Source organism: Gorilla gorilla, chromosome 5 (genome assembly GCF_029281585.2).
Source record: "Gorilla gorilla gorilla isolate KB3781 chromosome 5, NHGRI_mGorGor1-v2.1_pri, whole genome shotgun sequence".
Classification (NCBI taxonomy): domain Eukaryota; kingdom Metazoa; phylum Chordata; class Mammalia; order Primates; family Hominidae; genus Gorilla; species Gorilla gorilla.
In genome coordinates, this window is record NC_073229.2 from 89,458,799 (window position 1) to 89,485,614 (window position 26,816).

Genomic DNA, 26,816 nt, shown 5'->3' on the forward strand with positions numbered 1-26,816 from the left:
GAAATTGAAGTATGAAAAGTCATAAAACCTGAAGCTATAATACAGTCAAACTTTTATTTTAAATATATAACGTATGTATTCGGGAAAAATATATGAGAGATAATTGTGTATAGATGAGTTAAATTTCAACCCATATGAAACTTGAAACTTTATTATTCAAAAATGCTTCATTTAATGAAGTTTGTTATAATAATTTTGGTATGTGTATAGGTAATACAGTGATATGTACTCTAGAATTGCTTAAATGAATGATTTCTATATCATTTTACTATAAGGATTTAAGAACCAAGATTATTTGGTTTTCTAGAGCATAATAAAGAGAGAAAATATATCCGTGTATGTAAGTGCCTTAGACAAAAAGATTTAGACACTTGATCTAGTGGTTTCAAGACTGGCCCCAACCCAAAAATACATTCAATATGACACTTTCATATGCAGTTCAATATCTTTTTTGCTTTAAAGGTAAAAATATACGCACATAAAACTTTTACTTGAAGGCAGAAAAGTTTGCATAGTATAGCCAAAATAAATAAATAAACCTAAAACCAACTATTCAACTTGTTAATAAAATCACAGACATCACGGCAGAAATTACAATAGTCTTAGAATAAATAATTATTAGACTTTTGGGATCAGAAATAATTTAAGAAAATCCTCGTCAAATTATACTATACTTTTGTGCCAAATTCACATAAAGCTCTGTTTTTACAAGCCTCCTGACTCTACACAAATAGTTTTTGAAACTTCACCTGATTTTCTTATGGACTTTTAGATTTTACACTTTGAAACAGAACTCTTACTTATAACTGAAAATTATGTTTTGGATATATTTAACATTACACAGAAAATGTGAATCTCCTAAAATAGCCTGTAAAGGAAACAGGTTAAATTTAAAACTTCCAGAAAGAAAGCCAGAAGACACACTGCTATAATCAAGCAACTTGTATGTTCAGAAAGTGAAAAAAATAATTACTTTAGCACTTTAAAAATGTGTTCACTTTCTAAATGAAATAGAAGAACCATGAGATGTGTTCTGAAGAGTATATAATCTTACCTATGTATAGTACATTACCTGGGGACAGGTATCATGCCTCATTGTCATAACATTTTGAAAAATATCTTCCAGTTAGAGGAGATTCAATAAATAATAAATGTATTAATGAATATATTTCACTCTGTTATGATATTTCTGGTAGCAAGTAGGGATTGGTGACTTAGACATAAATTTGAGGCTTCAAAAACAGGTGGGAGTCATGAACACTTCACAGTCTGGGCATGGTATTAAGAAATTAACATCCCAGACTTAGCAAATCTTTCCTGGTCTTAAGTAACAATATGGCTGGTATGATTTAGTCTTTGGCTCATTCAACATTTTATAAACTCCCAGAAAATTTTTTTGAAGATTTCAGGGCAAAAAAATGTGGTAATATGCAGACCTGTTTGAAATACATCATTTATATGATGAATTTTAATCTGCACCCATTTAAAATACACTTTAAAAGAAAATGTTTATACGTTATTCATTAACTTTGTGTCTGTTAACATCATCAACATTGTTAGTGTCTATCGTTATAATACTATCATTATTTTGCCTTATAAATTGAGTTTAATTGAAAAATTTCTCCATCCCGAAATCACAAAGATATTTTTCTACATTTCTTTCATTTATATCATCATTTTACCTTAAACTTTTAGATCCCTATACACATTGAGAGTCTACTTCTATATAAGGTATAAGGTTGTAATCCAGTTTCATTTAAGGTCTTATAATGAGCCATTTCCTCAATACCATTTACTAAAAAACCCTGTATTTTCAAATGAAATTATAGCCAAATTTCTCATATATTGAGTTCCCGTATATACTCGGGTTGTTGTCAGAGCTCTCTGTTGACCCATTATTATTTTTTTTCCTTTAAAGGCACCCATATGTGTTATGTAGTCTGTCATGTCATATGGTTCATGAGATCCCACCGCATTAGTCTTCCTTTTCAAAGATGACTTCATAATTTAGAAAATATTATTCATAAATATATATAACATGATAATTAGTTTCTAAAATAACTTGCAATATTTTTACTATTGCATTAAATGTGTGAATTAATTTGGGAAGAATTAATATTTTAGCTAATTTAAGGCCTAATATTTAACTCCATGCATTATATTTCCATTTATTCAGTGTATATATAATTTTCTCTTTTTCATTGAGCTTAGTGGTATATAGAGGGTCTTTTTAATGGAGAATTAGAGCATCTTTTTTTTTAATTCTAAAGATTTTGCATATCTTTTGACATTATAACAGGTGGTATCACACATATAATTTCTAGATATTGCAACTGATATAGAGAAACTTAATTTTATATAAAATACTTGTATCTGCAACATTTGCTGGGCTCCATTGTTAGTATTAATTATGAGACAATATCAAGAACTCATTAAAGTGTTGATAAATTACAAAAATTTTGTAATTTATCCAAGATTCTCTGGATATCAAAAAATAATGGCAAACAAAAGAGAATCACAAAATCAGAAAAAAGGAAATTACATCACAAAACGAAGGATAATTTTCTTAACAAATGAAAAAGCTTCTGAAAATCATTGTTTTATTAAACAAGTATTTGTTGAGCACTATTCTATGTGTCTTTTGTGGCTTACTACTTTTCCTTATCAAAATGTTTTCAATGTTTATTTGTATTGAAGCACGTATCAGTAATTCATCTTTGTCTATTGCTGAATAACATTTCATTGTATGGAAATAACAAATTTTATATATCCATTCATCAGTTGATGGTCATTTGGGTTGTTTCAACTTTTTGACTCTTTCGAACAAAACTGTAAACATTCACATATAAATTTTTGTAAGAACATATATTTTCAATTTTTTGAGTATATACTAGAAGTAGAATTGCTGGGTGTAAAGTGTTATCTCATTGTTTTGATTTAAAATTCCGGTCTTTCAGCCTTTCACCGTAAAGTATAATGTTAGTTATGTTTCTTTATTCTTCTTAATTTTTTTAACTTCTCTTATCAGATTGTGGAAGTTCCCTTTTATTCTTTATTTGTTGAGTGTTTCATAAAGTGTTGTGAGATTCTGTAATACACTTTTTTTCTCCATCTATTTACGTTATCATTCATTTTCTTCTTTATTTATTTTATTGATACATTAAATTACATTAATTGATTTTAAGCTATTAAACCAAACTTATATTCTTATGATAAATCCCACCTGGTCACGCTGTATAAACCTTTCTATATGTTGCTGAATTTGGTGTGGTATCACCGTGTTGAGGATTCTTGTGTGAATTAATTTGGGAAGAATTAATATTTTAGCTAACTTAAGGCCTAATATTTAAGTCTATGCATTATATTTCCATTTATTCAGAGTATATACAATTTTCTCTTTTTCATTGAGCTTATGGTATATAGAGGTTATATAGTGCTATATAGAGGGATTGAAAACATAGATTTGCCTATAGTTTTCTTGTGATTTGTCTGGTTGTGCTATTGTTGTAATATCGGCCTCATAAAATGAGTTGGGAAATGTTCTCTTCTCTTCTATTTTTAGAGGAGGTGGTGAATAACTACTCTTAATTCTGCTTTAAATATTTGTTACAATGTCCCAGTGAAGTCATCTAGGCATGAGCATTTCATAGTGTTAATTTTTGTTAGTTTGTTTAATTACTGATTCAATCTTTTTACTTGTTGTAGGTTAGATTTCCTATTTCTTCTTGAATCAATTTCAGTAGTTGGTATTTTTCTATTTTATCGAAGTTAACTAATTTTTTTAATTTACAGTTGTTCATAGCATTTCTTTATAATTATTTTTCTTTCTGTAATTTCAGTAATATTTTATATCTTATTCCTGATTTTAGTATATTTATTTTGTTAATGTTTAAAACAAATGAAATTTTGTTTTTTGATATTCTTTATTGTTTATATTTTATTTTATTAATTTTACTCTACATTTTATGATTTCCTTCTTTCTACTTATTTTATTTAGGTTTAGTTTCCTCTCTTGTCCATTGTGTTGTGGAAGTTTAGGCTATTGAGGTATTTACAGCTATAAATTTTATTCGCAGCACTGCATCACCCACATCCCATGAATTTTGGTAACCATTTTCAGTAATCTCAAAGTCTTTTCTAATTTCTCTTGCAATTTCATTTTGATTCATTGTTTAATAAAGATTGTGTTATTTAATTCCATGTAATTGTAAATTTATCAAGTTACTTATTGATTTTGAAGTTTAATCTCATTCAATTTTGGTCAGATAATGTCCTTTTTATTATTTCAATTTTTTGAAATATACTACAGCTTGCTTTATAGCATAGCGTAGGATATGATCTATCCTGGAGAGTGTGCCATGTACATTTAAGAAGGTTATTCTGCTGTTGTTGGGTAATGTGTTTTATAGCTATCTACTATTTCTAGATGATTTATAGTGTTGTTTGAATCTCCTATATCTTAGTTGATTTATAGCCAAGTGTTATATCTGCTATTGAAAGTAGAATATTAGAGTGTCTAATTGTTATTGTTGAATTGGCTATTTCTCCCTTAAATTATTTTTTTAGCTTCATTATTTTGAGGCTCTGTTGTTAGTTGTGTATATACATATATATATATATATACACACACATATATATTTGTAATCACTACCTTTTCTGGTAGTTTGACTCTTTTATAATCATAAAATATCTTTCTTTTTCTCTAGTAACTGTTTCATTTTTTCTCTTAATATCTATTTTTTTCCCTGATGTTAGTATAGGCACTCCAGTTTTCTTCTTGATGCAGTTTGAATGATATTTTTTATTGCTTTACTTTCAGCTTATTTGTATCTTTGAATCTAAAGTGTCTTCCGTAAACCATATATATATATATATACACACACACACGTATACATAAAGTGTATCTTCTATAGATCATATATAGTTGACTAAATCAGAAAACAGCCAGTCTAAACTTCTCTATATTTTGACTGAATTTCTGAAATCACTTTATTTAAATATTTTTGATATATTTGAATTTATGCCTGCCATTTTACTTTTTGTTTTCCACATGTCTTGTATCTCTTTTGTACCTCTATTTTTCTCATTCTAATTATTCTAATACTAGTTTCTTTTATACTAAGTAAATCTCTAGGGCAATATTTTATTTTATTGTATTTATTTTTTCGTGATAGGGTCTCACTCTGTTGCCCAGGCTGGAGTGCAGTGGCACAATCATAGCTCATTGAAGCTTCTAACTCCTGGGCTCAAGTGATGCTTCTTCCTCAGCCTCCCAAGTAGCTAGGGCTAGGAGTACAGATGTGCACAACCACACCTGGCTGATTTTTAAAATTTTTTGTAGAGACAAATTATCACTGTGTTGCCCAGGCTGGTCTCAAACTCCTGGCCTCAAGCTATTCTCTTGCCCTGGCCTCCCAAAACACTGAGATTACAGGCTTAAGTCACTGTGCCAGACCCTGAGGGCAACATTTTAATTTTGTTAATGCTAATTTTACTAAAGCATATGAGTTTTTGTTTGTTTTGTTGTTGTTTTTTGTAGTTGCTTTGGAGCTAATCGTACACATCTTAACTTAGCAGAATTTACCATAGATTTATGCTAACTTAATTCTACAATGACATAGAAAAGTTATTTCTATACAGATATATTCCTTTTTCCCTCCTTTTATTGTGCTAGAATTGTTATACATAACATGTATTATGTAAAATAATATATAATAACTATATATGTATATGTAAGTGTTTGTTGTGGAAATTCCAATCATTTTAATCAACAAAAACATTGTTACCATGAAAACAGTTCGATGACTATCAATTTAATTATAACTTTTTGATATGTGATATTATCTGCTCAAATGATACATAAATACCTGGGTCTATTAATTTCATCTTTACAAATAGCTTCATGTTGACACTCATTTTCTTGATCATCAGTTGTATTTTCCAGATACATGTTGCCAGCCCATCTGAAAAAACATAGATACCGATATTCCTGACTGTCTTCTTCACTCAAACAACTGCATCCATTTGCGCAAATCTATAGCAACAAAAGAAGTAAAAATGTTATGAATTCCCATCACTTACTACAATATTACAATTGTGACCTGAGAGACCACAATAGATGCCTCTCTGTCTACTAAGATGAAACCTAGGGTTAAGGAAACAGAAGGTAACTATGGGACAAGGGTTCAAAGCCTGGCTGGCACAGCAATTCCCTAAATTTCTAGAGCTACAAGAAAAACCACGCCCTTGCTAAACTCCCTAATAGGAGCTATCAGTCAAATTGTCATTTCATTTCTAACTCTGATTTACAACCAAGGCCACCATAACCCTTATCAGACAGAGAATCGCCTTACAGAACACTTCTGATAAGCAATTGTAGGCCTCAAACCAAGTTTCAGCCAGTTTATACAGACAGGACATAAACTGTCTTTGTGTCCTATAGTTCACTTTTTTTACATGAACTGCCAAATTCCACTTCATTTTAAAGCTAAAGCCCTGCTTCAAAGAGAACATGGGATGTATGTTACATACATGTTTACTCATTGAACATGTGCTTGCCTGTCCCCCATAAATATGTATTGCTTTCCCCACAAACTTGCTGAATATGTCTGACTCGATTTTGAACACAGACCTTATGAGGCACAAAAATCACCCTGCCCTTTACCACTTCTAGGAGAGCACCCTGGGTCCACATCAGAGATGAAGTTTTCCCAGTTATATTATTTTGCTCTGTTTCCTCAGCCAAATCTCATGTTGAATTGTGATTCTGACTGTTGGAGGTGGGGCCTGATGGGAGATGATTAAATCATGGGGGCAGTTTCCCCCTTGCTGTTCTCCTGATACTGAGTGAGTTCTCCTGAGATCTGGTTGTGTAAAAGTATATAACACCTCTCCCTTTACTCTCTCTCCTGCTGCCATGTGAAGACCATGCTTGCTTCCCCTTCACTTTCTGCCATGATTGTAAGTTTTCTTAGGCCTCCCAGCCATGCCTCCTGTACAGCCTGTGGAACTGTGTGACAATTAAACCTCTTTTCTTTATAAATCACCCAGTCTCAGGTAGTTCTTTATAGCAGTGTGAGAATTGACTAATACACCCAGTTAGCAAACTGATATCACAAATAAACTCTTCTTTCTACTGTTTAGTCTTTTTTGGTAGTCTTTTGGATGACACAATCATTTCAAAGTTTGAATTTCAAGCGTTTCTTTATTTGTTGAAATAATATGTTTCTTTAGCAAAGGTTAAAAAAATCAGTTTTGATTTATGTCAAAATCATTTTTAATAGTCAAATTGTTTATACTCAAATTGTGACAGAAATATATATGTATGTGTAAATATATGTATGTATATATGTATTGAATATATGTACATTTATTACACAATTTTTTTAAATTCCATTTTATTTTAACCAAATTTTTATAGACATTATTTAAATACTAACTGATGTGATGGAAATAGCATTGTATTGATAGATCCATGGAAAATCTATTTGTGGTTTTGCTAAATAGTTTTATCCTTCAGTGGTTTACTTGTTTTCTCCTTTGAACTGATAGTAAAGCTTTACTGGATTCCTTATTAAAAGTAAATTAAATAATATCTTTCACACACGTTTGTTTAATATTTTCATAAAGTTATGATGCTATGTTTTATTGAAAATTATATTTATATTTTTAACAGCTTTAAAAATCTTCCACAGATATGCCCAATGGATTCACCTGATGGTTAGGTAAACTGTCAGAAGAGAAATGCACTTCTTATGGAGTGCTTAAACACAGGTATATATTTATATATTTACATATACATATATTCCTAATTACTACAAGTAAATTCAAATGACAATAGAATTTTACTATCTTTAAAATCATTTCTCTGCATATTTTCACATTTTCTTTTTCGTTTTGGTTCATAGCCAACAAGTTATTTTCCATCTGTAGCAACAAAGATTGGGAATTTGGTTTCATGGTCTGATCCTTCATTGATATCTAAATAGATGAATGTTTCATAGAGATTCACTCTGTTGAATTAGAATCAAATGAGAATCTGTCTTTTCACTTTCTACACAGAGCTCAAAACAAGTAAGAAAGTCAAATCTACTAGGAAGTAGAATAGTTCTTTGACATGAACAGATAATAAAGTGTTACTTACACTTGCCCCAAGTCTAAAATATTACAATTGAAGCTATAAGTTTTCTCTGTGTCTGTATGTCTATGTGTTTGTAATTCACAAAGGCTTTCATTTCTGTTTGAGTATGTAATGATTTTCTACATCCAGAGGATATTAGTTGTAAAGTTTTTTTTCAATTAAAGGAGCACTTTTATAACTGGCTTACAAATTTAATAAACACTCGTATAAGAAGCAACAAATTCTAGCATTTTATGACACTACTTTATTTTTCTATCTATCTCTATCTCAATATCTACAGGTAGTTTAGCTTCCTGAGATTTGAGACTATATTGAACTTTATAACTTACTGTGCTTTTCTTTAAAAAAAGAGAATATTCTCTTTTGTTACCTCAGAAAAATTACCAAAGTTAGAAAGTTGACTTGGCTATAAAGCTATATTTTCTAGCTTATAAGCCTTATTCAAAATTTGTTAATTTTTAAAATATTCTTTATGGAAAAATGCCTAATGTATTATTTCTGCACCTTATATATAATTAGAAAATATGAAACACCAAAACTTCAAATTACCCATTGTATTTTCAATAATTATATATCTATATTAGAAAATAATACATAATGAAATCTTGAAAGAGAGCAATATTTTAACAAGGAATATTAGTATGGAATTTGGAATAGGACAGACTTACTTCATATAACTATGTGCTTTCCCTTTTATTTTCAAAATAATTATTACTGGGATTTAAGAAAATCTGAAAGAACTAAAGTTGAATAATGAGTTTTTCTCTTGGCTATACCTCAAAAACCACATAACATTTTGTCTAAGGGATGTGATATGAACACCTAAATTATATCGAATGCTCTGGTTGAGATACTTTTATTAAATGGAAAAGATGGTGAATTATTTTATGCTGCAGTTATGTACTATATCTAGGACTAAAAAATAATTTTGGATTTCAACATGATTTCTCATCTGTTCAGGTAGTCTAGACATCTACTAGAATTTTGGTTTTCTATAAAATTTACAGATAAGAAGTCTCTCAGAAAAATTAGCAAGAGAGTAAATTATACCGGTAGACATATAGAAACTTGAATCTGCCTTGTAAAGCAGAGGAAAGATTTCTCAACTTTGTGTATACAGAGAATCAAAGATCTGCTTAAAGGAGTCCATTAATCTTTAAAAATTTTATACAAAAAATTCTATTAAACATTCTATCAAAACATTACATCAAACGTGTTAACAAACTTTGGACTGAATAGGGGTCGGCAACCCTAACTCCTGTATTTCACAGGTCAACTGTATATATATTATGTACATAAAATATATAATTAATTATTAAACTTTGATTGCACAAAAACCTCAATATTACAAAATACACACAAATTAAATTAGAAGTTTTATTCTAGATATTTTAAAATGTTTACTTGATGAAGGAATGCAATAAAATCATGATTTTGGGCAGTGGAAGATCTTTTCTTCCCAAAGGAAACAGAAGTAAAACAAACAGCTGGAAATTCCCTTTTTGATAATTCATTACTAGTAATGTATATACATAACACAATATTATTACCCCAAAGTCACTTCATCTGTAGAGAAATTAACCTTCCCGAAGGATATTTATAACATACTTACAGAAAATGTTCTGCATAGGTAAATAAACAACTCTACTTAAATAATGCCAGCTATCATTTCAGGGAATATCGTGTAATTTTCTAGAAATAATTTTGTCATATCCACATTATATTAGTACATAGGGTCACTTGGCAAAGGACTCTGTGGGAAAAAATTCTGTAAGATCTAATATATGCCCTTTATTTTGCCATTTTGACCCTTGTTATTAAATAGATAAATAAAGTGACTTCAGAGGTGAAAGTGACTTTTCTTAATCATGAAAGGTAGAAAGCTGGATCCTTAAAATAATATCTGTCAAGGTAAAAATTGCACCAAAGTTAGATAGATAATTAAATTTTATTAAAGAGTATTGAAATAAGGGAGAGAAACTAAACTCAATTCTCCAAAAATAGGAAGCAGGAGAGACTTTAATTGCGAACTTGAACTAATAAAAAATGACAGCAGTCCTCCCTTATTGTTGGTTTCACTCTCCATGCTTTCAGTTACCACGGTTCAAAAATATGTTAGTATGGTTTAGTAAGACATCTTGAAAAAGAGAGACCATAGTCACATAACTTTTATTATAGTATACTGTTATAATTGTTCTATTTTTATTAGTAATTGTTGTTAATCTCTTTTTGTGCCTGATTTATAAATTAAACTTCATCATAGGTATGTATGTATAGAAAAAAATACAGTAAATACAGGGTTTGGTACTATTCACAGTTTCAGGCATACACTGGGGTCTTGGAAAGTATCCCTGCAGTTAAGAGGGAAGACTGTTATACTTGATGTCACTGGAGAAGAGTTTGATCAATGAAATGTGTCAAGCAGATTGAGTTATTATTGAGTTTGCAAAGATTTTGCTCTGTGAGTAGGCCTTCTGTAGAGTACACAGGGAAGTAAGAGTACTATTTTCTTTGATGTTTACATTTCAGAGACATGGTTCCAAGGTCCTTGATACAGACATCCCATGCATCCTTAAACTGGCAAGAGGTTGGAAGAAGATTTACATACATTTCAAAAAGGCAGATAATTTACAACTGCAAAATTTTTAAAGTACATCCTATAAGAAAAAAAGAGTGCAGGGGCCTGTAGGCAATAAGAAACCTGTCTGAAGTTTAGTCAAGGTGCGGGAAAGAGGAAGGTTGTTTTGGCTCTATATTCAGCTAACTAAAAGGGAACAGATTTTAAAAATCATATCTGGATGAATTAAAGTTCAAATTTATACTGGATTAAGACCTAGTCATAAATTCTGAAATAAAATAAACTTGGTAAAAACCTTTCACATCCCAAATTTTAGTGCTCCATGGACTCTTCTACTTTGTTTGAAATTTACCTTCCCTTCCCAGTGACTCATAATAATATATAATTTTATAACATTTTTGTAGCAGGGGTGTAGAAAATAAGATAAACTTATTTGTAATTATGTGTTTCCATTCCAGAAGCATTTGCATTTAAAAGGACCTCACTCAGAGAAGGAACAAATTTTAATACAAAAAAAATTAAAAGAACACTCTTGGAATTTCTGTCTTTGATGATGAAAACTAAAATAAACCTAATTTCCCATCATATGTTTCAAAATACTGAGAAAAAGCAAGACTAACTTACTATTTACTCTATGAAATACTTGCTTCTGGAACATAAGACTGTGAACCAACTAAAATAAGTTATTTACAAAAACTAACAGTTTGCACATCAAGACTCACTTTAAAGATTCTCAGTATATTGTGCCACCAATTCGAAGCTTTCCTTCATAAACTCTAACCAATCCCCACTAAATACCCTCTACAACTGACTCAAGGCTCTACACCAGATAAATAACTTTCCACAACTTCTCCCATCTGATGCACTACTAAGACTCTACTAAGGTGTTGTTTTCCCTTATTGAAAGAAGTCTAAAATAATTAGTTTTTCTCCATCAGCAGAATAGTCTGGTGGTCTTTTGGAGGGTAAAAAGTGAATAAATCCAAAGTTTCACAAAATCTCATTAAAATGCCCTCACTCTCAAGGCTGGATAGCAACCAATGCACTATGCTGAGACCACTGGATATTCTGTCCAACTGTGAAAGTGACATAGGTACAGTATCAAGTCTAAACTCCAATATTTTTCATCAACTTCACAAATGTCATGTTTCTGTTGTTTCTTAAGAATAAAAAAAATCGAATATATATAAATAGGAAAACTCTCCATCTTCATCACTTTTTCAGGTGAATCTATAAGAGGAAGTTCAGCTGGGAGAGGAAAGTGTGGGTTCTATAAGTACATCATTCAAGTGTTCTAAATAAGCGATGAGTTCAGATGATCACATCACTCTGGTGTTCCTTTGGGCAACATTTTTATTGTCACCTTTTAAAAAATCTTCTAAACAGTCTTAGTTGATTTGAAATTGATTGATCTTTTGAATTTTCTGGAGACATGATATTGTACAAATGCTTGCTGACCTAAGTTTTCACGGGTTCTTCTCAGTCTTTTATACCTGGACACCACACATTCCTCCCCTCATATTGTAAGCCATATACATATCTCTCTAATTGGCATAATTTCTCAAAGGACAATGTGAAATTGCAGTGACCACCCTGGGGAAATTTTGACATGAACAAGATTATTTAGTTGACAGATCTAATAGAACTAAAAGGGAAAAATCCTCATGAGGAGATTCTCTGTCCTGTATGTCTAATAGAGAGATTACTGTGTATTATACAAAACCTCCTCTTTCATTTTCATGCTTCTGGGATTAAGAAGCACTAGATTTTTAATTATATGGCTCTGTGGAATTGTCAAGTATGTGAGTGGTTTAAACTGTCTATAATAATTTGTTCTTGTGTGTTTGAAAATAGGTTTTTCTGCATTTAAGCATCTCCAATGCTGTGCAGAAGGGAGATAATCAAACTTTGCAATCATAATTTTACATCTACCAGAATCTAGATAAACTTCATTTATTCATTTTTCACTTTTTCTCCTTTTCTGTTTTGCTTAGAAAAAATAGAAATTAATTGATCATAAATATTTTTATAACATTCTATATTGCCATTCTAGGATGATTTTTCAGATAGTCTACATTTTACAATGAAAGGAAACGATTAACTGTGCTTTATTTACATGATTTCTCTTCCCAAATTTTAACAAATCAGGAAAAGCATTCATGTGTATGGGTAATATTGTTAGTCTTTTAGTTGAGAAAAAAACTGGGCTCCACAGAGCTTTGGCTTAATCCTAAAGTTCTGATTTTTCAAAATACATAAATACTGAGGTTTGCTTATTTATATTAGTACATATGTATTTATTTATTCTAAAGAGGTTTATTTATTTAAAAAGGACTCATGTAATTTTTAAATAAATGACACTTCAGAAAAATTAGCCTGATTTAAGAGAAATATTCTATAATTATGTCCTCAAATTGTCTGATTACACAATCTAAAATTGATATAATCAAAATTTTAATAACAGATATAATTTAAAAGGGTTGAATCTTGTGAATTCTTACTAATTTTACTACACTGATGTATTAGAATGTTTTATTGATGATACTACAAATCATAAGAACTTAAAATGATTGTGTAAGTTTGCAATTTCTAAATATTTAGTCAACATTAAGAACTTACAGAGATATTTAATCAAATTATTTTGGATGCCTGAACAATTAATCAAATTAATCAAATTATTTTGGATGCCTGAACAATTCCTAATTAAGAAAATTATAAAAATATAGTCTCTAAATATAGATTTAAATTACCTCTGTCCTTATAGAATGGAAATAAGGTGTGCAAATACAGTTGAAGGATGTGTATTTATATTTATTTTGCCTATGATAAAAGTTGTTAAAGTTATATAAAATGTGTAATCATAAAGTAATAAAATAGCCAAAATGATCTTAGATTGCTATATTTGTGTATTTTCTTGAGTCTAAAGAAATTGTCTAATTTAATTAAAGTTGGTGATTTATATTATAAAAGGATACTGAGAACTAGAAATACATAAACAAAACAACAAATATGATTTGCTTGTTCCTAACAAAGGTTTACAGTTACTGAATTATTAAGTGTATTATAATATGTAACTATTTTTAATATACTGATAAAGCTAAAAGTCTTAAAGATAAAGCTGTAATGTAATCATCTATGTGTATAGTGATGTATATGTGATTGGCTAAATATATATATATGTAAGAACGTATTAAGCTTACTTCATATATTTATGACTTGTAAACGTATATCAAAATATATTTGAGGGCATACTTTTAGACGTTCTGTGGTATTTGAAGTCTTTTTGCCTGTAGTTGTAATGCCTCTAGATGAATTTGAAGGAAATAGTGACTTGTATCAGTTTTTACAAGGTTGACTTAATATAAATTGATACATCAATAAAGAAAAGGGCTTATGAGTCTTTACTGAAATGTATACAACATGCAGAATTAAAACATGGCTTTCTTAAAATGACCAAATTAGGATGTATCAAGACAAGATAGGTTACAAATACTTTGTTAATTCTCTTTTGGGAAAATTCTTGAATCATTTTCACAAAAAGTTCCTATTCCTAAGTTGTTTAAAATGAAGATTCTTAAATTTTTCTTAATTATTGTTACATATTAAAAAATATAATCTTAATTTGTATAAGACAGTGGTGAGGGGATAAAAGGAGGGCCTCTCTTTTATTCTTGCCATAGGCCTCACAATTTTTAGTGATGAAACTGCCTAGAGATTAGAAATTATTTTCATTTATTTTTATTTATTTTATTTTTTAAGTAGCTTGCTTGTGTAAGAGATTAGAAATCTCTCAGAGATTTAAACATATCCAAAAGACAAATGCATTTCATTATGATCTGTAAGCAAAAAAAGTGGCATAATCACAACTGTATTTGAGAGGCTTTAGTCAGCCTGCAAATTATAACATTAATAAAACACAGGAAGACTAGGAACAAAATTATTCTTCAAAATTTTTACCTTCCCATATTACAAATATATGAAGTAAATATAAATTTCCAAGTAGACTGTTGGGAATTTGTTTATGAAGTTATATTTAAACTATGCAAACTTCATATTTTGAATATTGAAGAATCTGTAACCTAAACATTTCTAACTTTCTAAAAATCAGACAATTACAAGCTAAAGAGAAAAATGAAAAGCAACTACATAAATTTACCTTACCTCTTTTGTGCCTTCACATGGGAACCAACATGAAGAATTATTATCTTCAGGATCGTTCACATAGATTGCATCTTCAGTGCAGTTTGCAGCCAGAAAGAAATAGGCATCAATAACCCCTTTGCACTTTTCACCTTCAGATCCTTTTAAAAAAAAAGAGATAAAAAATTAAATAAACTCTTACAAACTTGAATTCACAATGAATTATTAAGGACTGTGGTCAAATTACTTGAAAAGATAAATTTGACAACATCTGCCACAAAATAAGTTCCTGTATGTATATGATATTGAATTTGAAGGAGACCTCAAAGCCCAACACTCTCACTTTAAACATGAACTGAGAAATACAGCATCACAAGAAGAAGAAGACACAGCTCCCAGGCCAATTCATTTTTTAAAATAATCAAATGGTGACTAAACTGTAATTAATAATTATAAGAAAGGATGGTAGAAACAAAAAGAACACTGTCCTATAACAAAAATAAAAGCAGAGACTGCAAAAGAGCAGAAGAAAGAAGTGACCTATATTCAAGAGAATGTGACCTATATTCAAGAGGAAAACTAAAATTTTAAGGCCCAGACCTAGAATTCTCAGACAAGGACTTTAAAATGATTATATTAAACTTTCTGAAAAATCAACAGGAAAAGATGAATAAAATAGATAATTAGATAAGGAATTAGGGAATGAGAGATTTTGAAATTGTAGGAAAAACCAAACAGAAAAATGGTAAATCTCAGAATTGTAGGGAAAAAGGAGTTAATTAAACTGGGCTGAAAACCCATTATTGGTCATTAATAGTGGTAATAAAAGAACATAGAAGACCTGATCCAATCTTTTTGTAAACAAACAAAAAATATTTGTCAGAGGACAGTATTTATCTAAAGAATCTTTTAGCAAAATATCTCTGGCTTTGGATTGCTTATAGTAAACAAATCTAAACTCTAGGGACTCGCAAGGCATCATTTCTTGGAAAATAGAATGTAAGCTATGCATTTTACAACTGAGTTGTAAATTAGAAATGATTCATAAACTGACGTCTCCCTACCGTGTGAATATTTCACCAAGAAATCTCACATATTACTGGAAAAAAGGAAGGAGCTAGGAACCAAGCACAATATCCCAAATCTCTTCAATCATATGTATGTAATTTGACTGTTTAAAATTTAAGATTACAGAAAATTATGGCTATGTTAATAAAACAATTAATGGATGAGATTATCAGATCAAACACAAGAGAAGAAAAGATCAGTAAATTTAATGATAGGTCAATAAAAATTCTACCTGTAACATTCTGAGAGTAATTAACCCAAACAGGATTATGCTAGCTCCATATAATAAATTGATATGTGTTCCTCCCTCTGTGTTTTTGTGCAAATTTATGTAGTATTAGAATGAATACTTTATTGAAAATTTGGAGAACTTTAATAGAAGGCCATATATTTCAAGTATGCTTTTGTGGGATGATTTTTAAAACTATTTTATTCAGTTATTTAAGAAATTGTAGGATTATTTAGAATTGAAGTTTATGATTTGCTCAGTTTTTCCAACTAGTATTTTTTTAGAAATTTATCCATTTCATTTAAATTGTCCAATTTATTAGTATAAAGTTTTTCATAATGATATATCTGACTAAACATTTGGATTTAACTCTTAACGTCTTCCCTCTGCCTCCCAAGACCTCAAGAAAACAGAGAATTAAAAAAATAAAACAAACGTTTTAACCCACAAAAAAGAGTGAGAAGATGAAAAAAAATGATACACTGACTAAATTAGCAGAAAGGCTACAGCCAAAACACAAGTGAGGGGACATAATTATGAAAAAAAAATTGGACTAGCAGAAATACTGAGATGCTCTGGGTTTAAAAAGCATCTGAGAATCTGATACTAAGGTGGGCTCTGGAAACACGATTAGCTGGCACTGAGAGTCTCTCTCCCAACTCAGTGATCCAGATTATTATTCTAACTCCTCACTCAGCTTTACAAACAAACAATTTCCGAGGTTTGTTTTCAGGAGTTAAAGAATCTCAGGAGCTCCCGCCTTAAGGATACCAAGCTCCTTGAGGGTCCCCTAGCGAAAGCCTAGTTGCCATCCTGCAACCCTGTCATAGAGCTCCAGTCATCATGGCCCAACCTTGTATGGTCAGTTTCCAGTCAGCCTTCTTAGTTCCTCTCCGTTAAATATGATCACCCCACATTTGGCAGAAAGACTCCAAACGAGAGAGAACAAATCTTTATAAACAGTATTTACAGAAAACTGAGACACTAGGCAAAAAAGAAGAAAATTAAAACAAACAAAACTATAACATTTTTAGAGAGAGAAGAAAAGCCATCTTACCCTTATTGAAAAAAAAAAAAAACACTGTCCGAAGTGTGTATAATTTAAAGGATGGAAAACTGCCCTAGATTATTACAAATATAGTAAAACAAATTAAAAATTCAAACTCATTTTGAGATATTCAATTGGAGGAATGGAGTAGAAAATAAAGCAATATGAAAAGAAATAGGAAAGAGAAAAGAAATTATGAGAAAATGAGAGGATCAATTTAGGAGATGTGATACCCAATTTTTGGAATTGGGGCTACAGAAAGAAACAGGAAAAAGGACTTTTTAGGGGAAAAAATACAGAAACTACCTAAAAATGGAAAGACCCATGCTTCCAAATAGAAGAGTTTAACAAGAGACAACAAGAACATACTATGTAAAAGTCTCAACATTGTGAAATTTCAGAACACTGAGCAAAAAACATGGAAAAGTGTTCCACAGAAATAAACACAAATTATATATCAAGAAGCACAAGGTTGTCTACTATACACATGATTCTACACTGCTGCATGCCTTTCTTTCACCTTATCATGTATCTCAGTCCTAGATGAATTCTACATTCATTTCCATATTTATGTTTATTCTTTTTCTTAATAACCAATGATACCAGGTATAAAATTACACCTATATTATTTAGCATGTGGATGTATTCTCAATGATCAGAAGGCTAGGTCAAATGGTATAGAATTTGTAATATTGACGGATATTGCAAAACTATCCCACTTAGATATTATAGTGATTTTACATTATTGCCAGCAATGGATAGTCATTAAATTGTCCAATTCTAAAATTTTTACCAGGCTAAGAGGAGAAAAATTATATACTTACAGTGTTTTTTAAATTTGCTTTGATTGCATTATGAATAGAGCTTAGCATTTTCCCCACATATTTAGGGATACTCTCTGTGTCTTCGTATGTAAACTGGGTGTTTATATTACTGACTTACCTTTCAGCATTTTCAGTTTTTCCTTCTTAATTTCTAAGTTATTGATATATTCTCGATCCTAATCTATCTTTTGTGAAGTAAAATGTTTGTGCAGTGTTTCTTTTGCATTTTGATTTTTATGTCTTTCATAAGCAGATATTTTTACTTGTCTTGTAGTGAAATTCACCAGTCTTTTCTTTCTGACATCAACATTTTTAGTATTAATTATAAACATCTTCTCCATCCATTTTTTTTTGTTTTTCCCTTTGAGTTTTTGTGGGTAAATACTAGGTGTATATATTTATGGGTTACATGAGATATTTTGCTACAGGCATACAATGTATAGCAATCACCTCAGGGAAAATAGTGTATCCCTCACTTCGAGCATTTATCCTTTCTTTGTGTTACAGATAACCCAATTATATTCTTTTAATTACTTAAAAATGTACAGTAAATTATTGTTGCCTGTAGTCACCCTGTGGTTCTATCAGATACTAGATCTTACTAATTATATCTAATTATATTTTTGTACCCATTATCTATCCCCACTTCCATCCACTTCACTATCCTTCCAAACCTCTGGTAACCATCATTCTACTCTCTATCTGTATGAGTTCCATTGTTTTAATTTTAAGCTCCTACAAATACATGAGAACATGTGAATTTGTCTTTCTGTGCCTGGCTTATTTCACTTAACATAATGACCTCTATCTAGTTCCATCCATGTTGTTGCAAATGACAGGATCTCATTTTTTTATATAGCTGAATAGTATTCTATTGAGTAAATATACCATATTTCCCTTACTCATTCATCTGTTGGTGGACACCCAGGTTGCTTCAAAATCTTGGCTATTGTGAACAGTGCTGAAGTAAACATGGAAGTACAGATATCTCTTCAATATACTTATCCCCTTTCATTTGAGTATATACCTAGCAGTGGGATTGCTGGATCATATGGCAGTTCTATTTTTAGTATTTTTTAGGAACCTCCAAACTGTTGTCCACAGTGATTGTACTAATTTACATTCCCACCAACAGTGTACAAGGGTTCCCTTTTCTATACATTCCTGCTAGCATTTGTTATTGCCTGTGCTTTGCACTAGGGTGAGATGACATCTCATTTTAGTTATGATTTGCATTTATCTGATGACTAATAATGTTGAGCACATTTTCATATGCCTGTTTGCTATTTGCATATCTTCTTTTGAGCCACATCTATTTAGATCTTTTTTCCCATTTCTAAAAATCATATTATTATTTTATTCCTGTAGAGTTGTTTGAGCTCCTTTTGTATTCTGGTTATTAATCCCTTGTCAGACAGATAGTTTGCAAATATGATATACCATTCTGTGAGTTTTGTCTTTGTTGTTTCCTTTCTTCTACAGAAGCATTTTAACTTGGTGTGAGCTCATTTGTCTATTTTTTGTTTGATTACTAGTGCTTGTGGGGTATTACTCAAGAAATCTTTGCCCAGTCCAATATGCTGGATAGTTTCCCCAATGTTTTCTTTTAGTAGTTTCGTAGTTTGAAGTCTTAGATGCAAGTCTTTAATCCATTTTGATTTGCTTTTTGTATATGGTGAGAGATAGGGGTTTAGTTTCATTCTTCCCCCATCCAAATTTACAAAGCATTTCTCCAACATTCTCTAATATTTTTATACTTTCTTTTTTATGTATTAAAACTTTTATCTATTTCAGTGTAATCCAGAGAATGTTTAAAGGTATAAACAAGTCGAATTTTTTTTCAGATGGCTATCCAGTTGTTCCATGTTAATTATTAAATAGTCCCTACTTATTCTAATAATCTGAGATGGCAGTTTTATTATATGTTTTTTTTCATGTTTTGGATTCATTTTGAGACTTTGTGTTTTGTCATATTTGTTGGCTTGCATGCGGTGGTGCTATGCTTTTCATTAATGAAGCTATGTAATCTAATTTAATATATGGCAGAGCTCATTCTAAACACCACTTGTCCAAACAGTGCACTTTTGCAGAGTACACTTGGCTTTATTTGTCTTTTATTCCATGTGAACATTAAGAAATAAGATGTCAATTTCATAGAACACAAAGATAACACCATTATTTTATTAAAATCTCAATAAACCTACAAAATAATATGAAGAATTGAAATCTTTAAAAGTTGTATGTCCAGTATAATATAAGTTTTTCAGGGGGAAGGTTATTATTATTTTAAATTTACAGATGAAACCCTATGTATCATACATAAGGTTATGATTATGTATGTATGATATACAACATGATATTTTGAAGTATATACACATTGCAGAATGACCAAATCTAGCTAATTAACATATGCATTACCTCATATAGTTATCATGTTTGTGGTAAGAACACTTCTGAAATCATAAAACTCACTGGCAAAAGTAAACACATTGTAAAATTCAGAACACTCCAATAGTGTATGGTAGTGTGTAAATCACTAATATAATTAGTATGAAGGTTGAAAGAAAAAACTATTAAGAATAATAGTAGCTACAGTGTAATATATCTTTAGGATTTTCTTTCAGATTATGTATGCATGCGCCTATACTACAGCAATATCTAAAGTTTTCTCCATGTAGAAGTTGCATGTTTTTGTTAATTTTAGTCCAATGCATTTTAACATTTTAATTCTTGTTTGTAAGAAATATTTTCTTCCTTATGATTTAATTAGCTTTATTCTGTTTATTAAAGTTGTTTATTTCTAATTAGCGACTTAATTAAGAGAATTCTCTTTCAAAGCATGTAAAAATGCTTTAAAAACTTACTATTAAGTGATATGAATGAAAAATACTAAACCACTTTTTTTAATACTCGGATTTTTAAAAAGCCTTCAACTAAAGATTAAAACTAAAGTCCCTAAAATACTTAATAGATATATAAATAGCAGGCATTTGACAAAAGAAGACTTGAAGGTAGAACAATATACTAAGAAAAATAGATTTTGATAAAGATTGCTTTGTTGATACAGCATTTCCTATTTTCACAAAAATCGTTTAAAATTTAAGAAGTAACGTATAATGCATAGATTATAATTAATATTCTGGAAGGTCTTCTACCAGAAGATCCATTACTTTATAAAGGAAAAATAAAACTTTCAAAGTAAATATTTGTTTGCAATATCAACTCACAAATGCAACAATCACTATTTATTTAGAAAAAAAGTTCACTAGTACATGTTAAGTGTTTTAACTCTATGTTTAACTTGGATAAGCAAACTGAAATAATGACATGCTTCAAGAAGAAAGAGATTTAAAAGAATTTCTCTTATTTTCTTTTTTTGTCTAGGATTTTGTCTTTTCTTAAGCATGATTCATATTGTCTTACTTCACTTCGCAACTCTTTATCCACTCTGTCAGTGGCTCTTTTCCTCAAACTTAATAATACACATAATGAACATAGATGATGACACTGAAAAGAAACAGTGCATGTCAGCTCTTTCTCAAGATGTGCACTGTCGACCAATTGTCCTTGAAGGGGCTTCTTCTAATTAATTACCATCCCTTCTCTGTAGAGCAATCATATTGGCAAGAATTGATTGGGCGTGTAAGACACTTAATTTAGTTGTTAGAAAAATCCCTTAATTAAAATAATTTTCCTGCTGGTAAAATTAATGCACCCCATGCAAAATTACCAGCATGATTTTAAAGTTCCTCTTCAATTACATTTTATATTTCATGAGGAAAAAGTAAAAGAAGATCTTAATGGCAGTTATCAAAAGAAATAAGAAGGAATTTTGCAATACGTAAAATGTATAATTCTATTTACATATTTTTCATTTATTTTAACTTCTATTTTGTTTTGAAAACTTGAGAAGTTTCACTGTTGAATCTTCATATTGAAATTCAAAATGAGTTTAAGTGTTTTACTTAAACATTCATTCAGTCTGTGCATTATCACACTGTTTCTTTTCCATTGGAAAGCCCAAGTCATTTAGATTCTCAGATGTAGCGGTCACATAATTTTAATTTTTGTTATAATTAGCTATATTCAGTAAGTTCTGTCCAGTAATTCAGGAAGGAATAATGATTAAATATGCATACATTGTTTTGAAGATAATTGCCTTCTTCTAAGTTTTCCATGAGTAATTTTAAGTTTGTATTACACCACCCATTTTCTAAAACATGTATTTGTTATTTTACTGCCATTCATAAAGTTGACTATATTTGCTCAAAGCTGATTTACCCATGAGCAATTTGACTTGCTATTATTCCTTCCATTTTCCCTCAAAAATACTTTTGCCATTTCATCATTGTGAATATGTTCCCTGTAGCAATTTATAGTTCTCAAAAGAAGTTTAATATTTAAAAATAACCAAACATATGAAAGCATTATTCCTACTATGAGACAAAGGAAAATGAAGTGCAAAAACGATGCAAGCACTGAAATATGTGAACTAATTTGGTTGTAACAGTAGAGAGCATTTCTCAATCTGCACATTGAAAGCATTTAGGGAACCTCAAAAAATACTCTGTGTCCATCTCACTACAATTCCAGTTTGATTGTTCTGTAATGAGAGTTCACCATTAGTATGTTTCAAGAGCTCCTTCAGATGATTCTAATATGTGGTCAGGGTTTAAAAACAACTGAACTGACACAATCCCTAAATAGTACTGAGGTTAATTCCTCTAACCTCAACTATATTTATTTCTTTGTTTCGTCTGATTGTGTCATTTATAAAATAGTAAGTATTCATAACAGAGTCTCTGAAAGTTCCTTTCAGCATCAACATAGTATAATCAACAATGCTTTGCTCTCTTCTACCACTTTTGGTCTTCAGTGTGATCTGATTAATGAACTGATAACTATTTCTGTCACTAAAGGTTGTTAACTCTACAGTATACTATTTTATGAGCATGGTGAAATAAATTATCATGTTTTCTGTTTAAAAGGCTAATTGTTAGTTTACTTCAACACTGTTGTGATGTAATACAATGTTAGAAATTCAGCTGCTGTTGGTTAGCTGTTACTCAAAAACAGAGACATCAAACTGTTAATTTGCTGGTTGTTTGTAAACTGAAGTGCCAAAATATCACTGTCAGAGGAAATATTCTTTAAAAGAATGAAAATACCATATAGTCTTAAGAATGTAAATCAAATTTGCATCAGCTAAGTTAAATAATATTAGAAATGTAATCAAAGAATGACAAGCTCATCAAAACAGATTGCGATAGAAATTGAAACTCTATAATATAAACAAAAAACATATATGGGAACACAAGTGCTGGAATGATTTCATTTCAAGTGTGTAAGACAGAAAACTAGGAGTCCTGTTGACACCTTCATCACTTGCTATTTCCAATTCATAAACAAGATCTTCCATTTATTTCAAGCTTCCAGCATTATGACTCACATTATTACTCCAACCAACTCCCTAGCTTTTTCCTTCTCTTCCATGTGTTTCTCTACTTGTTATAAACTTATCGAATGTATCAAAACCTATAGTAATTTTCTATTCCTTTTAGAATAGAAATCAAAATATCTAACCCAGCATTTTAGTTCTGGCTTCACCCCCTCCATGGAATTGTTATTAGTCTTTTCTCACAGCCCCAAACAGGCCTTCAAAGAAGCCATTTCTTCTAATATAATGTTTTTACAAATACAATTCCCTCAACCCAGAATCCTCTCTTCTCCAACTTCTCTGCCATGACATTATTCTCTATATCTCTCTTCAGGGGTCATTTTCTCATGGAAACCTTTTCTGGCAACCCAACTCAATATCTCAATTGCCAAGTTTTTTTTTCTTTTTTTCTAAATAGGCTCATTGCTTATAAGCATTCACGGAATGCTACCTGTTCTCATAAGAGCATTTTGTTTTTAAATAAAATTACATAGTTATCACTGTATTTGTCCATTAACCACTCCCTTCCAACAAATGGATTTATGAAAGTAGGAAATAGCTCTAGTTTACTTCACTATTAATCTCTCTTGTACCAAGTGGATTTCCTAGGATGTAGTCGGTGTTAAACATGTCAGTTAAAGGAATACATCAGAAAATAAGAGTATTAATTTTATTTTTAGTTTATATTATGTTTTGAGATATAAAATACTTTGTGTGTTTAGAAAATGAATACATGACTAGCAAATTTTGAAATGATTCAAGCAGATTGAAAAAAATTACATAAATTTGTTACCTGCAAATCCCAATTGCCACATGTATTCAAATTGAGCAGGACCTTTATCTTGGCAAATACCATGGAAGGTGACTCCACAGTAGCAGAGGTGTTGATGAATTCGGTAAACATTCTTCAAAAACCAACATGGATTTTTTGTGCACCCTGGAATGCATACATTCTACAAAAAGGAAACAAGGAAAAATGGTAAATTGTTTTTTGATGTATTTTTCAATATATACATATAACATAAACAGCTAATTTTTAAAACCACAGTGATTATAGAAAACTTTACGGGACACACTTTTTATACTTCTCTTTATTTCTTCTATTTCTTTATCTTTTCTTTCTGTACTATCTTTTGTCATATCCATGTTCAAAAGCCTATATGATAATCTTTTAGCTTTGACTCACTCTCAATATACAACAGTCCCTAATCTTCTGTTTGATGGGCTATAATACATCTTTCCCCTCACAAATTAAAAATACCTATGGTATAAATTAAGAGATACACCATTTAAAACACTTGTAACAGTAGAATTAGCACAATAAATGTCATGGTGTGTTCAAATCAGACTTTTGCTATCATTTGAAAATAGTTGAAGATAATCAGGGCATATTGTCTAATAATATGATTTGTTTATGGTAATCTCCAGCATCTTCAAATACAAAAATCATATATAGTTATATCCACAATTGAACTAACTAAATGTAAACCATTTTAGGTCACATTGAGGTCATCACTAAGTTTTAGTACATGCTGCGCTACTTGGGTATTAGGAAGACATTAACCAGCATGAAATGTAAGCCCTAGAGACAAACTAGGGCTATGTATTCTCTTTAGAGCATACCCCTCAATTATTTCTACTTCTCCACGTTTTTTATTAACAAATCTCCCTTGAATTTGGCAGAGAAAAGCACAGCTGAGACATGCAATACAAGGAATCTGACAGTTCCATTAATGAAATTACTACACTAAGTAAGCATTGTTCTGTTTCAAGTCACGGTGGTCTACCTGGATTTGCAATCACAATTTCCTAATTGCACAACAGCCCTAAAGTATGAGTCAACACTAAATGTGAGGAAAAAAAAAATTGGCCAGGCGTGGTGCCTCATGCCTGTAATCCTAGCACTTTGGGAGGCCAAGGCGGATGGATTACCTGAGGTTGGGAGTTCAAGACCAGCCTGGTTAACAGGGTGAAACCCTGTCTCTACTAAAAATACAAAAAATGAGTCAGGTGCAGTGGCGTGCACCTGTAATCCCACCTACTCTGGAGGCTGAGGCAGGAGAATCACTTGAACCAGGGACACAGAGATTGCGGTGAGCTGAGATCACACCACTGCACTCCAGCCTGGGCTACAGAATAAGACTTTGTCTCAAAAAAAAAAAAAAAAGAAAGAAAAAAAAAGAAATAATTTAAAAAATAATTATCACTTAATTATATTAAATGATTACCAAAAAATACAATTTTATGATATATTTCCAAGTTGTGAGATGATCAAAAGCTTTAACCCATTACTTTTATACTGAGTCATCAAATGTTGAACTCTACAAATGGCATTAATCAATCTTCACCGTCAGTGGAGATTGTCTTTATTGGATTTGGGTCCTCATTGTGATAGAAAATATGAAGGCCTAATAAATTCTGAATATATGACTGTACAAAATAAACTTAGCAGAATAGTACATTATTCATATAGATAGGATCCTGTAGAGTCATTTCTTCACTTAAAACTTAACAAAACAATAGACAGTTTTTATCTCTCATCCCCCTCTCACCCTTCCCTCTGAGTCCCCAAAGACTGCATATTGAGTACAGTGTACACTGCTTTGGTGACTGGTCAACCAAAATCTAAGAAATCACCACTAAAGAACTTATTCATGTAACTAAAAACCACCTGTATCCCCAAAAGTATTGAAATAAAAACTTAAAAATAATTTCAGAATATCCTCTTCTGGACACTGGCCTAGGAAGAGAACTCATGACTGAGATCTCAAAGCACAAGCAACTAAGACAAAAATAAGCAAATAAGACTTGATTAACTTAAAATGCTTCTGCACAGCAAAAGAAATAATCAATAAAGTGAACAGATAACCTTCAGATCGGGAGAAAATATTTGCAAATTATGCATCCAACAGGGGACTAAAATCCAGCAAGCAACTCAACATCTTCAAAATACAACCAAACAACCCAATTAAAAAGTGGACAAATGACATGAATAGACATTTTTCAAAAGAAGACATACAAATAGCCAGCCCACATATGGAAAAATGCTCAACATCACCAATCATCAGAGACATGCAAATTAAAACCATAATGAGACATCATCTTACACCAATCAGAATGGCCATTATTAAAAAGTCAAAAAACAATAGATGTTGGTGAAGATGCAGAGAAATGGAATGCTTATGCCCTGCTGATAGGAATGTAAATTAGTACAACCACTGTGGAAAATAGTATGGGAATTTCTCAGAGAACAAGAAACAGAAATGTGATTTGATCCAGCAGTCGCACTACCGGATATCTGCGCAAAGGAAAAGAAATCATTATATAAAAGAGATACCAGCACAAGTATGTT

The 26,816-nt window shown here is 30.8% G+C and overlaps 1 pseudogene; it reads right to left on the reverse strand.

Moving 5' to 3' along the window:
* Window positions 1–5,660: 5,660 nt before the first annotated feature.
* The window catches only part of LOC115933211 (protein eyes shut homolog), a 182,048-nt pseudogene continuing 160,892 nt past the window's right edge, over window positions 5,661–26,816 (reverse strand).